This window comes from Falco punctatus (assembly GCF_963210335.1).
Source record: "Falco punctatus genome assembly, chromosome: 1".
Lineage (NCBI taxonomy): Eukaryota > Metazoa > Chordata > Aves > Falconiformes > Falconidae > Falco > Falco punctatus.
In genome coordinates, this window is record NC_137580.1 from 5084495 (window position 1) to 5098542 (window position 14048).

General features: G+C 40.9%; 1 long non-coding RNA gene across 1 annotated transcript; it reads right to left on the reverse strand.

The window, feature by feature from the left end:
* Positions 1 to 1424: 1424 nt before the first annotated feature.
* Positions 1425 to 10001, reverse strand: LOC308058276. Its single transcript, XR_013925761.1, has 2 exons — positions 2658 to 10001; positions 1425 to 2564 (listed from the first exon to the last, which is right to left on the reverse strand). It is a non-coding gene; the product is annotated as an uncharacterized lncRNA (long non-coding RNA).
* Positions 10002 to 14048: the final 4047 nt, after the last annotated feature.

Sequence of the window (14048 nt, forward strand, 5' to 3'; positions counted from 1 at the left end):
ACAGCAGCTTTGACTATTAACCCTTTTGCTTAAGCTGTGATTTCCACATGACAACCAGGAGTAGGTTTAGGAGCACGTATTACAATTTTGTGTTCTCAAGAAATATTCTAACACTTTGAGTGTCCTGGAAAGATTACTCACTTCTCAAAAGCTGCAATAATCTACCACAGAACTAAGGCCATGTGTATCATCTTGCAGTACAGCTTTTAAGGGAAACAAATGAACTATATGTTGCAGAAAACCAACAGTTGAATTCCTGATATGAGGACAAAAACAATGGGCAACTGAAATTTCTTTTTAATTGGATCAACTGTCTGCAGTAAACCAGTTTTTTATATATATATATATATATATATATATATATATATAATTATTTTGCTGACTGTTTTAGGAGTGCAGCTGGCAAACTCTACAGTGTTACCTGACAGAAATGCACCTCTTGGAGGATGAAATTGAAAATAAGGATATTGATAATCTTCAAAATATCAAGAAGAATCTCCAGAGTCTTATGGTAGGTAATCTTTTTACTCAGGTAAAAAAAAAAAAAAAAAACAAAACCAAACAACAACAAAAAAAACCCCAAAAAACACAAAAAGAAGGGAAAAAGTGTTTGAGTGTTAGTGAAAAACAATGCCAGAATCAGTATTTTTATGTCTCAAGGTCTACATGTTATCATCTCCTGAGAATACAGGGTTTTATACAAAAATATAACATTAAACAATATGACAACATCTATTTGCATGATACCCCAATACAGGAAAACAGATTTGAGCCTTACTAGTTATACAAGGCAACATTTAGAAAAATATGACACTTATTTTCTTTACTGAACTATGCAAAGCATCTTATACTGACAAAAACTTGCTTTTAGGAGCATAACAATTATTTACACAAGCAATGACTTCAAAAACTGAGCCATAAATTTATGACTGTAAAGGACAACAGTGAATACAGTACAGCTGGATACACTGTATAAACAAATACCATGGCTAAGAGGTCCTTATATCATTTTAGAAATCTTCTTCAGGCTAGAAATTAAGATTTGCCTCTGCTGCGGTATAAATCATAGAGAGTGAATGTATTTACCTTGTAGTATTTTTGCATTTACAAAAATCTCCTTTATAAGCAGCAGCTTCATCATACCATCCTTCAGCACTTACCAACTGAAAAAAAAACCAATGTACTGAAATAGTAAGGTGTTTTTTTTTCTTAAAAGAAAAGCTTAACCTACAGAAACTGATGTACTATTGCTAAAGCTGTCTGGCAAGAGAGCTATCACCAATCAACAAAAATATCTGTTTTGCAGGACCTCATTCGCAGAGGAACTGAATGCAAGAAATGTGAAGCTAATGGCAAGAAAAAGTTTCCTGCGTTTCACCAAGAACTGAAAAACTTTCTGATATCTATGCTAAAATAATCAGATAACTGCTACATTATTTATTTAAATATTTAATTATGACTAATTTATGTATTTTGCCCTGTGGCTTACTAGCTTGCTGTCCATTTTGGGGCCACGGTATGTTCTTAGTCTGGGTGATAAGACAGTCTGTTCTAAGATCACATTTGATCCTTTCTGTAAGCCCTACGGGCTCAAAATGTAGTGTTGGAAAACTAATTGGTTCTTGCTTTGTCAATAAACATATAGAGACAACTATTTATTAAAAAAACTATTAAAAGTTACTTGTATGTTATATTTAATAAATTTCAGTATCATATAAAAATCACATCTGGAGTCTTCTTTGTTAAATGATGCTGTCTTTTTCACTGGTGACTTAAACTCTTTTTTTCTAAAAACATCCCACCGACCCCCACCGCCCGAAAGCATTACCAGCATACAAGTGTACAGGTACCAGCTCAAAACAAGACACCTGCAGATAACCTTGTTAAAGCAATATAAAATACCAGTTTATGCCGGCATAGAGCACAAGTTATAGAAGTAATAGCACCAAACTGCTTCCTCCCAAAACCCCAAACTTTTTTTTGTGAGCTGTCCTACTTAGCTGCACAGGGTTTCTGCTATATTTTTTCCAGGATGCCTTTTTCTCATTGGTGTAAGCAAAAGACGTACTTCTCGAAAATCTTCAGAGACAGGGAAACATGAACACAGTAACACACCTGAAAAAGTAACTGTGCAGGTAACTGAGGTACCATTGTCCCAGAACACTTAGCCAGTTCCTTCCAGCAACAACTGACATAAAATTGACAATTAACGTATAAATCCATGTGAACACATACCGCCTTATGTATTCACAAAACTCTTTTTGTGGAACTCCAGCAACGTGCTTACTTCAAACGAAGATGGAGTCAGTCATGTGCCGTTGTAAGCTTTGTGCAGCTAAGCTTTATGCAGCAAGAAACGACTGAGAGGAGCATCTTTTGCAATCGCAGCCCCACTACTCAGTGCAAACAATGCCAGCTGTAATTGATGAAAGTAAGCCTACAACAACAGTTATCAGCCTATCGTTTAGTCTTTGATGTGTTTTGCTGGTGGGTGTGGTATGGAGTATTTCACCTTATACTTAAAAACAGGCCAGCCATGGAAAGCCCAGCAGTTTTCTTGAAAGCTGCAAAGAGAAAATAGGCGTTAATGATAGCTTTCTCCCAAAAGTGCAAAAATACTTACAGTGCTGGTATCTGGTATCTGTTGCTCTACTTACCTCCTCTTCCCACAGTGAAGGAGTGCTCTGTCCCCACCCACAAGGACTCAGAAAAGTGAAATACTGTCAGTCATCCCAGCCACAAACAGATCAGCTCCACCCTCTTCTCAAATCAGATGCCTTCCCAACGACAGCCTGTAATAACAGTAATACCTAAACACAGTATGACAGAGAAGATGAGAAAACGAGCAACGCATTCATTCATAAACATTTTCTACCTTGTTGTTCTTTGTAGAATAATGCTTTTAACATAGATTCCTTCTTGATAAATTCTTAACAGCAGCATGCGAAAAGAATGGAAAAAAAAATTCCCTTCAAGATGACGCAGCAAGACACAGGAAACACTGAGGCTACGAGATAGAGCCTAGCCTTAAAAACGCCCCTAAGAATGTCAGAATGACATGAATACCACTGACTTCTGACTGGTACTGACAACTGGAGGTGAATTTCAGTTGCAGAATCTTGCAAGACCACCCATACCCAAGTGACCACAACAATAAAACTGAGCAACGCTGAGACACTAACCTAGCAGTGACACTAACCTGCAAAGCCAAACCCAGAGACCCCCCTGGACACGGGCTGGACTCCCCATCAAGTCTGTGTCTGAGAAACTTAGTCTGGGAAGCTGTTCCAAGGTGGGTCTGACCTGCACCCTAGTGCTGAGTATTAGGGAGAGGATGGAAACAGAATTATAGTTTGATAGTAAAATATACACAGTTGATGTAGGACTAATAATTAATAGATTTACCCCTGTAAAAACTTGCTACATAATGTAAATGTAACTCAGTGGTGTGGTTTTAGATTATCCTTTATTTCATTGAGTTTTTTCACTGGTTTACTTGACTTTATAACCTTTTGAATCAATTGCATCTAAAGTGTCTAATCTACAGCAGAAAGCTGCACCCCAAAGTAACAGCATCACCCATAACATTTGTACATGAACAGGAACATTTAAACAATCAGCAGGTAGATAAAGCAGCCAAGATTGAAGTGGCTCAAGCAGATTTAGATTGGCAACATAAAGGTGAATTATTTATAGCTCAGTGGGCCCGTGACACTTCAGGTCATCAAGGAAGAGATGCGACATATGGATGGGCCTGAGATCAAGGGGTGGATTTAACCACGGACGCTATCACACAGGTAATTCACGAATGTGAAACACGCGCTGCAATTAAACAAGCCAAGCGGTTAAAGCCTGTGTGGTGTGGAGAACGACGGCTGAAATATAGATAAGGAGAGGTTTGGTGGATTGACTATGTCACACTCCCCCAGACCCACCAAGGCAAGCGCCATGTGCTTACAATGGTGGAAGCGACCACCGCGTGGCTGGAAACACTCCCTGTGCCCCAGACCACTGCCCAGAACACCATCCCGGGCCTTGAAAGACAGGTCTTGTGGTGACATGGCACCCCAGGGGGAATTAAATCAGACAACGGAACTCATTTCTGAAACAATCTTATAGACACTTGGGCCAAAAAGCATGGCATTGAGCGGGTGTATCGCATTCCCTATTGTGCACCAGCCTCTAGGAAAACGGAACGATGTACTGGGCTGTTGAAGACTGCACTGAAAGCAACGGGTGGTGGGACTTCCAAACGTTGGAACACAGGTTACCTGGTTGGTGAATACCAGAGGATCTGCTAGCCGAGTTGGTCCTGCCCAATCAAAGCTTTTGCATATGGTAGAGGAGGGTAAAGTTCCAGTACTGCACCTTAAAAATATGCTTGGGAAAATGGTCTGGGTCATTCCTGCTCCAGGCAATGGCAAACCCATTCATGGGATTGGTTTTGCTCCAGGATCTGGGAGCATTTTGTGGGTAATGCAAGAGGACGGGCAAATTAGATGTGTGCCTTGAGGGGATTTGATTTTGGGTGAAAACGGCCAATAAACCGAGTGATGTTCATTGTGTCATTGTGTTGTATATTGTCCCTGGTGGCAGCAGTAGGATTTGAATCCACGGCCCCGTAGAGACTGGATAGCGATTGGTACTGCATACCTTCTGGCCCCCATCTCTACTATTTTAGGTTTGAAGATCTGAACCTGACTCCTCCTTAACTGAAGAATGACTTTGGTGAAACCAGATCAGTGCCGTTGTAATAGAATCAGAACTGGCTTCGACATGCAGCGATCCAAACCTTGTACCATTTTCCCTGCCCAGAAAGACTGGTACAGCAGATAGAGCCCAACATCACGGACTAAATGAACTCAATGGACTTCAGAGGGATGGTCCGTAGACTGAGGGAATGATATCTGCATATTTATCTTAAAGGACAGGAGAGGTGATGGTGTGTTGGAAAATGTGGCATGACACAAGTTGTATGGAATAAGGGGTGAATAATGTCCTGGTTTCAGCTGGGATGGAGTTAATTATCTTCTTAGGAGCTGGTATGGTGCTGTGTTTTGGCTTTGAAATGAGACTTTTCAGTTCCTCAGGCCTTGAAAACAAAAAGGCTGGAGGGGCACAAGGAACTGGGAGGGGACACAGCCAGGTCTGCTGACCTGAACTAACCAAGAATTTATTCCAGACCCTGGGACATCATGTCTGGTGTATATACCTGGGGGGTTGGCCGGGGCGGGACGATCATTTCTGGGGTGTGGCTGGACATCGGTCAGCAGGTGGTGAGCGGTTGCATTGTGCACCATGTATTCCTTTCTTCTTTCACCTCTGGATTTTATTCTTTCCCTTCCCCTTTTCATTATAATTGTTATTGTCATCATTGTTATTATTGTTCTTTCATTTTTATTTTATTTCAATTATTAGACTGTTCTTATCGTAACCCTTGAGTATTACATTCCTTTCCAACTCTTCTCCCCATCTCTCTGGGTGAGGGGGGAGTGAGCGAGCAGGTGTGTCGTACTTCATTACCAGCCCAGTAATTAATTATTTTTTAAAATTATTAATTAAATAATTAATAATTACCAGGTAATTAAGTGCCCCCTCCCTGGCAGTGTCCCAGGCCAGGCTGGACAGGGCTTGCAGCAGCCTGGTCTAGCAGAAGGTGCCCCTGCCCATGGCAGGAGGGTTGGAACTAGGTGACCTTCAAGGTCCCTTCCAACCCAAACCGTTCTATGCCTCTGTGATCTCTGCAGTGTTTGGGTTTGCTTTCATTGCCGTGCTAACACCAGCTTGGGTGTTGCTCTTCCTTCCGCTCTAATCCATATATACTCCTGGCAAAATTGTGTGAGGTGGTGTGCTTTCTTCTTTCAGCTGTCTTTGAACACAAGTCAAAACCCCAAAGCCGTATCCTTTTAAAATGAAGACTTCATCTAGATGGGCGTGAAAAATACGCGATTCTCTTTACTCGCCAAAAGCATTTTACAAAGCTCTCCTTCCATTTTGTGCTGCAAGACTCGCTTCTGGTCGGTGGGAAGCGATGCTTGCTATAGCCACCATGCAAGCGATTTACAACAAGTCGAGGCAGAGAGCACTCCTTAACTCTTACGCTGTATTTCTCACAGCTACTGAAAGATTTTGTTTGGAGTGATACTAACTGCTGCCACGGTTTGGTGGCCTCTTTAGGGTTAGTTGGGTGTCTCCTTCAGCAAAAAAAAATGTGACAACTGCTATTTAGAGAGAACAACGCAGCCTTCATTTACCGTTTATGTAATCTGTCATTCCATGTAAGGAAGGATGACAGTGAATCTACTTTCTTAATATCTAATCTTAGGAATTTTTGTAATGAAATAGCAACTGAAAAGGTGATGTCATTGCAGTATTTTTCCAGGTTCAGAGGTAAAAGGAGTTGCATTTTCACTGTTCCTGTTAGATGATGTATGTAACAGTCATAAAGAGATATTTTTTTACATGTGAACCTGTTGTATGTGGTGTCCAAGGACTTAGTGTTTCCTTGGTGTCTGAAAGGTATGTTCTTGCTCATTTTTCTGGTCTGTTGAAGACAACTAAGTAGTGTTTGTGACACTGTAAATGCCACTACTCACAGCTTGAACTGTGGACAAATGAGATTGTTGTCAAGACAGCAGATTTGTCATTAAAGTGGCTTTTCATGGTGGCTTCTGATAGCTATGACATAGCTAACAAGTTGTCCGTCTGAATGTGGAGGGGCAATATTGCCTTTGGCTGTGGTGGTGAATAGGTTGGTCTTACTCTTTTCTTAGTTTCAAAGACAGGAGCACACCCTCATTAAATTTACTTTCAGTGGGTGGGTGATGGCAGGAAAGAGGTCTTCATCCTTAAAGTGAAGATGTTTATCTAGTAAGGGACAAGTGGTGCCTGAGCCCCTTCTTCTGAATTCTAAGAATTCGGTATGTGCACCTGCATGCAAGGAGGTGTTCAGAAACTCAAAAGTGTTTTTAAAGGAATAAAAAATTTGTATTTTATTCAAAATGCCAACTACAGCTGGTGGTTACTTGTCCCTGCTGTGCTTTCAAAATCTAAAATGTGGAAGGCTGTACAAGTGTAGAGTGCTCTACCACACGACACGTTTCTTCTTAAGGATTTTTTTCAATGTAACACAGTAGTGACTAAATATGGTGTTTGCTGGGGAAGAAATTGGTCCCTAAGTCTTTGTCACCCAGTGTCTCAAAATGCTGGACAGTATTGTCATTTTCTATTTGTGCATTTGAAATTAATTCTTAGAGGAACAGAGTGATGAATTAGTAATAAATATCAAATGCATCTTGAGCTGCTAACAGAGTTTAAGGCTTCTTAGGAAAGGATTGTGCATATCCTTATTGCAGTTGCCACAAGGAAGATGAGTCTACGTAGTAGCTCTACCCAGGCTAGAAATAACATTTCTTCATGCTTTGCTCATTTTTCTTGCCTGTTATATGTTCAATACATTACTTCTCTTACAGCTTCTGGAGTGGAAGGAGGTGCTCTACTGTTGAATATTGTCTTCACACCTCAGGTGCTGCTTGACATGAGAGGAAGGGGCAGCTGACTAAGAGTATCAGAGTAGGGCTTATTTTCATGTAATGGTTGAGATTGGAAGGCACCTCTGGAGTTTGTCTAGTCCACTGCTCACAGTAACGTCAACTACAGCAGGTTGCTCAGGGTCATGCCTAGTCAGATTTTGGGCATCTCCAAGGATAGAGACTCCACAACCCTTTTGAACAGCCTGTTCCAGTGCTCGACCACTGTTGACATTTTGAATAAAAAAGAGAGTGAATAAAATTTTTTACATCTTATGCTTAAGTGGAATTTCCTGTATTTCAGTTTGTGCCCATTGCCTCTTGGCCTGTCCCTGGGGACAACCATGAAGAGTCTGGGTCCCTCTTCTTTACACCTCCCTCGTCCACAAATCAGATATTCATACACCTTTGTAAGTCCTCCCCATGTGCAGGACTTTGCATTTCCCTTTGCTGAACTTCGTAAGGTTCTTGTTGCCAAATTTCCCCAGCCTGCCAAGGTCCCTCTGAACAGCAGCACAACCATCTCATCTGTCAACCATGCCTCCTCGTTTTGTATCCTCTGCAAACGTGCTGAGAGGACACTCTGCCCTCTTGTGCAGGTCATTAGTGAAGATTTTAAATAAATTGGCCCTGTATTGACCCATTTGAGGATTAACGGGGCCATCGCTGACAAAGGTACTTATTTGGGCCCTCCACCGACTCTCTGCAGATAGAAGCAGGCTGTCATCTGCCCAGTGCAGCATAGCTGAGCTGTTCATGTGAATGTAGAGGGTAGGTTCAGGTGCCAGTTGGGGACGTCAAGTAAGACTTCAGCTCACACTCAACAGAAAGTCATCTATTAAAAGAACTTTGTCTGAATTAGGTCTTTAGTGGCCTAAAATTAAGGAGGATTTGAAAAATTGTCCTGACCTTACGTGGGTGAAACGTCGCTGCTGCAGGTCGGGAAGGCTAGCTTGGCATTACAGTGCTTCAGTTCAAATTTCACGTAAATACCCGGCATTAATCAAAAAGCAGAATGCTAGGTACTACTAGGAAAGGAGAACACAACTCTGCTGTGTAAATCTGAGGTTCAGCCACATCTTCAATATTGTGTGTGTGTGTTCTGGCCCCATATCTGGACAGAGATAACGGCCATGTGGATTACAGATGGGATGAAAATGCAAGAGATGGCTAAGCAGAATCAAACTCTTCAAGCTGGAAGAGGTGTGTATGAGGAAAGGTATTACAGGCCTATAAACTCATTGACCTGACAGAGGGTAAAGAGGGAATGTTTCTGTAGTTGAAGATAAACAGTCAAACAAGTTGAGGTGTTGGGTTCCAAATGAAGTTAAGGTTTCATTCTGCCATCTCCATGTAGCTAAGCAGAAGGAACTCCTTGCTGTAGGATGTTGTGGATACCAGAAGCTCCAGTAGTATTTTCATTCCTTTAAAAACAAAAGTGCTGCCTTTTATTCAATAGGCTCTTAAACCACCAACTGTAAGTGACTCAGAGACTATACTGGAGAACTATCTTCCGTGGGCATCTGTAGAGGAATGAAGGCAGTGGGCTGATTAGCATTGATAATATGCAGCTGTGGCCTTGCCTAGAAGGTGATGGGTTGATTAACCTGGATGATGCGCAGCTGTAGCTCATTCCGCTAAGTAGTTAAATAGCCCCAAGGAGGGTAGGAGAGATGGTCAGATTGAATAGGAGCTGTGTTGTTTGGCCTCTGGAGGAAGGAGAAACAGTATGGATGATAGAATCTGACTGGTGGTAAAAGCTATGTTGTAGCCTACTAGTTTGTTTGTGCTGCGACAGGCATCCTTTGTTGGTCCTGTCAAACAAGGTGTTAGACTTGGGAGACCTTTTTGAAAGAGAGTTGGAATGGATGATTTGCAGCTGTTGTTTGTAGCAGTTCCATTTCTTAAGATGACTGTACCTTCACTAACCGGTAATGATGCAGGTAAGGGAAACACGGGTGCTGTATTAAATGAGGAGGCTGTGGTTTCTTTTTCAATGGGCATAGATGGTGTGAAAAAATCTGCCTTGTGAGTATATCTAGTTTGTCCCAAAGAAAACATGTGAAATTTGTGGTAGTGCCTTAGTCTTCTCATAGTAGATTAATTAATGTATAAACTTTAAAAGAGTCCCCAGAACAACTAAAAATTGCAAATTTTTTTTGTCTAAAGAGTGGGAGTTCTAATGGATACACCACAGAAATAATGAATAAAAACTCTAATTTGATACTGGTTACAAAGGCATGTTTCCATACTAGTGACCTGGCCCAACGTGAATTTGAGCATAAAGCTGAAGAAAAAATATCTTTTGCCAGGAAAATCCTCTGTGGGTGTCAGTGGCTGATTCAGAGCGAAGCATTGTTCCTGGTTCTTTCCCTTCCACTCATGTTGAAAATCATTTCATTACTGATAGATGGAGCAAAGCTATCTCTGGTCCCAACACAAGCGCTGTAACAGACAAGCTGAATATCATATGTCTGCTTCTTCACCCCAATAATCATAAACCATTTATTTTCTTTTTAAGGCTGTGTTTTCTAGCAATATTTCCTTTGAAAAGACACTAATGTTACTTTTTAAAAGGTTTCCCTACCTAGATCGTGTTTTTTATTAGTTTGCTCTACATATGTTCCTATTAGGTGCAGCAGATCAGTAACTAGTTCACTTAAAAACCATAAGCTCTACACAAGTGTTTTGTTTTTTTATGTAGAAAAAATGACAAAATCAGTTAATGTGTCATAAGGTCAGTAGTACAGTGACCAGAGCTCAATTTTTATACTGTTCAAGGTGTCCACAGTATCGGTGTGAGCACTGTGCCTTTTTTGGATAACACTAAACACTTGACACGCTTGCAAGGAGTATGTGCAGTAAGTCAGAGGGTTGTTTCTGAGACATTCTACTTTTGCCATAATGGTTGAGTGTTTTTTTTCCTGAATGGACTTTTTTGAGATTTTTGAGATCTGATGATACAGAAGCTGAAATTTCACTGAGCTGTTGCTGAAATGCTGGCAGAAGCTAGCTAGCAGAAAGAGCTTTTCTGCTGATAGTATGACTGGAGCCCTCCAAACAAGCTCTGCAGTACTTCTCACCTGTAGGCTGACTGATTGGGACCACTGTACTGTGGATTTCTGAGAGGATACAAGTTATATCTTCCCCATTCGGATTCCCCTGAATTAATGAATCTTCAATCATCATTGTTCACTTGTTCCTTATGACATGGCACTGTTTGACTCAGTACTGGGAATTGAAGAAGGTAAATCTTGCTAGATCAGATAGATAAAATGTTGTAGTTTCTTGCAAGCTGTGAGAATCTTGGGATGGAAGGGGGTGGTGGGCACTGTGTTCTGTTAGAAAAACTGATGTAAGGGGATAAACTGTTCAGCCGGTCCTCTCATCAGATTTTTGTTTACCTGTACCTGCCTGTGCAAAGTTCTGGACAGATACCGAAGGTGTATTGGATTTAATGTGATATAAATTTTGCATATCCTTAAGTACAGAAGACCTGATGTGAATCAGACAATGTGCATGTTATCATATCACAATCAAAGCTTCTTTGTATGTTTGTAATGACACAGAAGTGGTTTCCTTTCCAGATGTGTGTTCTGTGATCCTGCACTGCATAGTATGAAAAATACTTTTGGATAGCCACGGATTCCTGGCGTCTAAGACGAAAACAAAAAATGCCTGGAGTTCCTCTTTTTTTACTCCATCTTCTATCTTGCTTTTGCCTGTTAGTGTCATTTTCAAAGGAAATATTGCTAGAAAACACAGCCTTAAAAAGAAAATAACTGGTTTATGATTATTGGGGTGAAGAATAAATACAACGGCTTCTATACACATCTCTCCATTTGCTTAATAAGTTGACAATAAGTTGTCAAGGCAATATTGGCATGAGGAAAAAAAGGCTGAAACTGAGGAGACACCTCCTTCAGGTCCTGCTGTGCAGCTCCACTTTGCAGCGTATTACTTGAGGCTTAGCAATCCAGACACAGAGAAGATGTTTCTCTGTGCTAAAAACTGGCACAACACTTCGTTGCTGCTGCCCAGATGATTGTTGATTGTTGGCCTCTAGACAGGAGGTAGGAATGAAAAGAACTCAAGGAACTAGTTTCAGGAAAAAGAAAGTACTCCAAGGAATGGGTATTTTCAGTAAAATTTAAAATCAGTCATGGAAGACAGTACATTAAATACCGATGTGGTGCTTATGAAATTAGTAGGAAAAATAGAATGGTAATAGGGAAATCTTTATGGGCTTTTGGAATGCTAAAAACTTTATTAGATGGGTAACCTATCAGGAATAAAGTTTCAGATGATGTTATGAGGAAATAAAGGTATTTTTACCTGCAGGGGGAAATGGCCATACTCATCAAAGTTCAGGCTGCAGGAACCCTCCTTCAGTGAAGGACCCTCTTTTACCTAGTTCTAAGCGTACAGCTGTATTTTTGTGAATGTGATGAGAATATGCCTAGCCTGTTCCGTTCTTTCTGGGCAGACAGACCTCTGTCTTATAACCTTACTTAATGTGGTCTTGGTCTGTGGTTACTGCTAGCTGTAGATGTGGTTCTACACCTATGCCCGCTTTTCTTGATGTTTTTTGACTTAAAAGTCTTTATCACAAGGCTATTGAAAGGTCTGCAAAGGTCCTTCACCATTACTACTTCTCTAGCTCTAGAGAACTATATCTAGATACATACCTAGATACATATAATTTCTGACTTGCTCTTTAGGTTAGGAGTACTCATTTTGTTTGTAAAGCCCTTGGGATAACAGGAACTTGGGCTCACATGTATGGCTTGGCACAGCTCAGGTGATGGGCTTGATTTGTTACATATTTGGGCAGTTGTTGGGAGAAGGGCATTTGCTACTGGGTCTTCAGAGAGGTTGGTTGATTCACACAGGTGATTTCCACAGTTGTACCGGGGTCATGCTGTGCTCTTTTCTGCAATGAAATAACAAGTGTGTTTACATTTGATGTTTGTGTTGCCAGTTTTGCTCTTTTGCAACTACTCCATGACCAGGTTTACCTTGTTCCCTTGGTTGAGGAAGCCTTTTACTAGCTGCAGGGAATGTAAAAGGAGTTAGTCACTGTTAACTGAGTAGTAACAGAGTATGGAAGAGCAGTGGCATGTGTACTTGTGAGATGGAAAAATAAGCTTGTCATGTCTCGTGTCTAGAGCAGAGACTAGTGAGAAATAGCTTAGCTGTGCATAGTGTTGGCGAGCTTTGTGCAAACAAAGGGGAGAGCTTTGGGGCTGAGCTGAAGGAAAAGATTGGAAGATATACTCATAGGTATAAATGCCTAAAAGAAGGCTTTTACCAAATGATTCATCTACCTAGGATAGCAGTATCCAGGATATGCTCTGTACCTAATTCTGGAGGAAGTAGAAAGTATATGAAAAATCTGCAATGATATAGTTGCCTCAACAGAAAATACAAACTATGCATTATAGCATGGTAACATCATATTTCATAATTGAAATCTGTGGTAATTGTAAAAGAGTGCATGTCCCTAGATCTGCATGTTTGCCCCAGCCACGTCATGACCCCGTAATTCAAGCAAGACCCATATGTGCGTCACCTTCCCTCCTGTACCTTGGTTTTCTCAGAAAGGAAATGCAGTTGCGTGGGCTGGGGAGGAGGTGCTGTGCATTCTAGCTAGGCTGCGATCTGGATGATTACTACAGCACCCATATCAGCTCGCGCCCATCTCAGTCTAACAGGAGAAATCAAACCAGAGTGTGATTCTTCCCTTCAGTGTCTAAAGAGAACCATAAAATGCCCTGAAAAATCAGTGGACCTTGGTAGAAGCAAGTTTTTCTAAGATTTGTGTTGCGGCAGGGGGAGTAAGTTCCTATGGTACGAAGCCAGTTAGGAGACTGGGAATACTAAATTTCCAAACCAGTAGATACTACTTGCCTGGCAAAATTACAAGAGGGAAGTGAAACACTTCAGACCTAGAACGTGTTTTCTGTTTATGTGCTATTATTTTGTTCATCATGTTATAATAATGCCTAGGCATGACAAGTGAAATCCAAATTCATTGTGTTCGCTTTATAAACATAGGAGAGAAGCTACTGTTGTATTGCACTGAACATGCTGCTAAATAATGATGGGCAATAATAAATCCTAGAGAACTAGTGTTCAGTAGAGTTCAGGTGTTAAGTCTTGCACATCTAAGTTTTCTGGAGTTCAGGAAGGATGGTTGTGCATTTCTGCAGCCATGGAAGCAGTTTCCAGAGAGGCAAGACTGAACAGCGTAGTAGCAGAAAGAATATGACTGCTTTTCACAAGAGAAACTGCGCTCTCCTGAAGCAATGGATTCTAGTCTGAGGAAAGTGGGCTACCACATCCAAACACCATAAAATCATTTGGTCTGTGACCTTATTCTATCTGATAAGCAAAAGTAAATGGTAAAGTACAGCAATAAAATGCAGGAAATTGAAACTTCAATTGTAGTTAGAGGTTTCCAAAAGGACCACAGATATCTGTTTAGAGTTTATTCTCTTCTTGCTCTGTTCTTGCAAT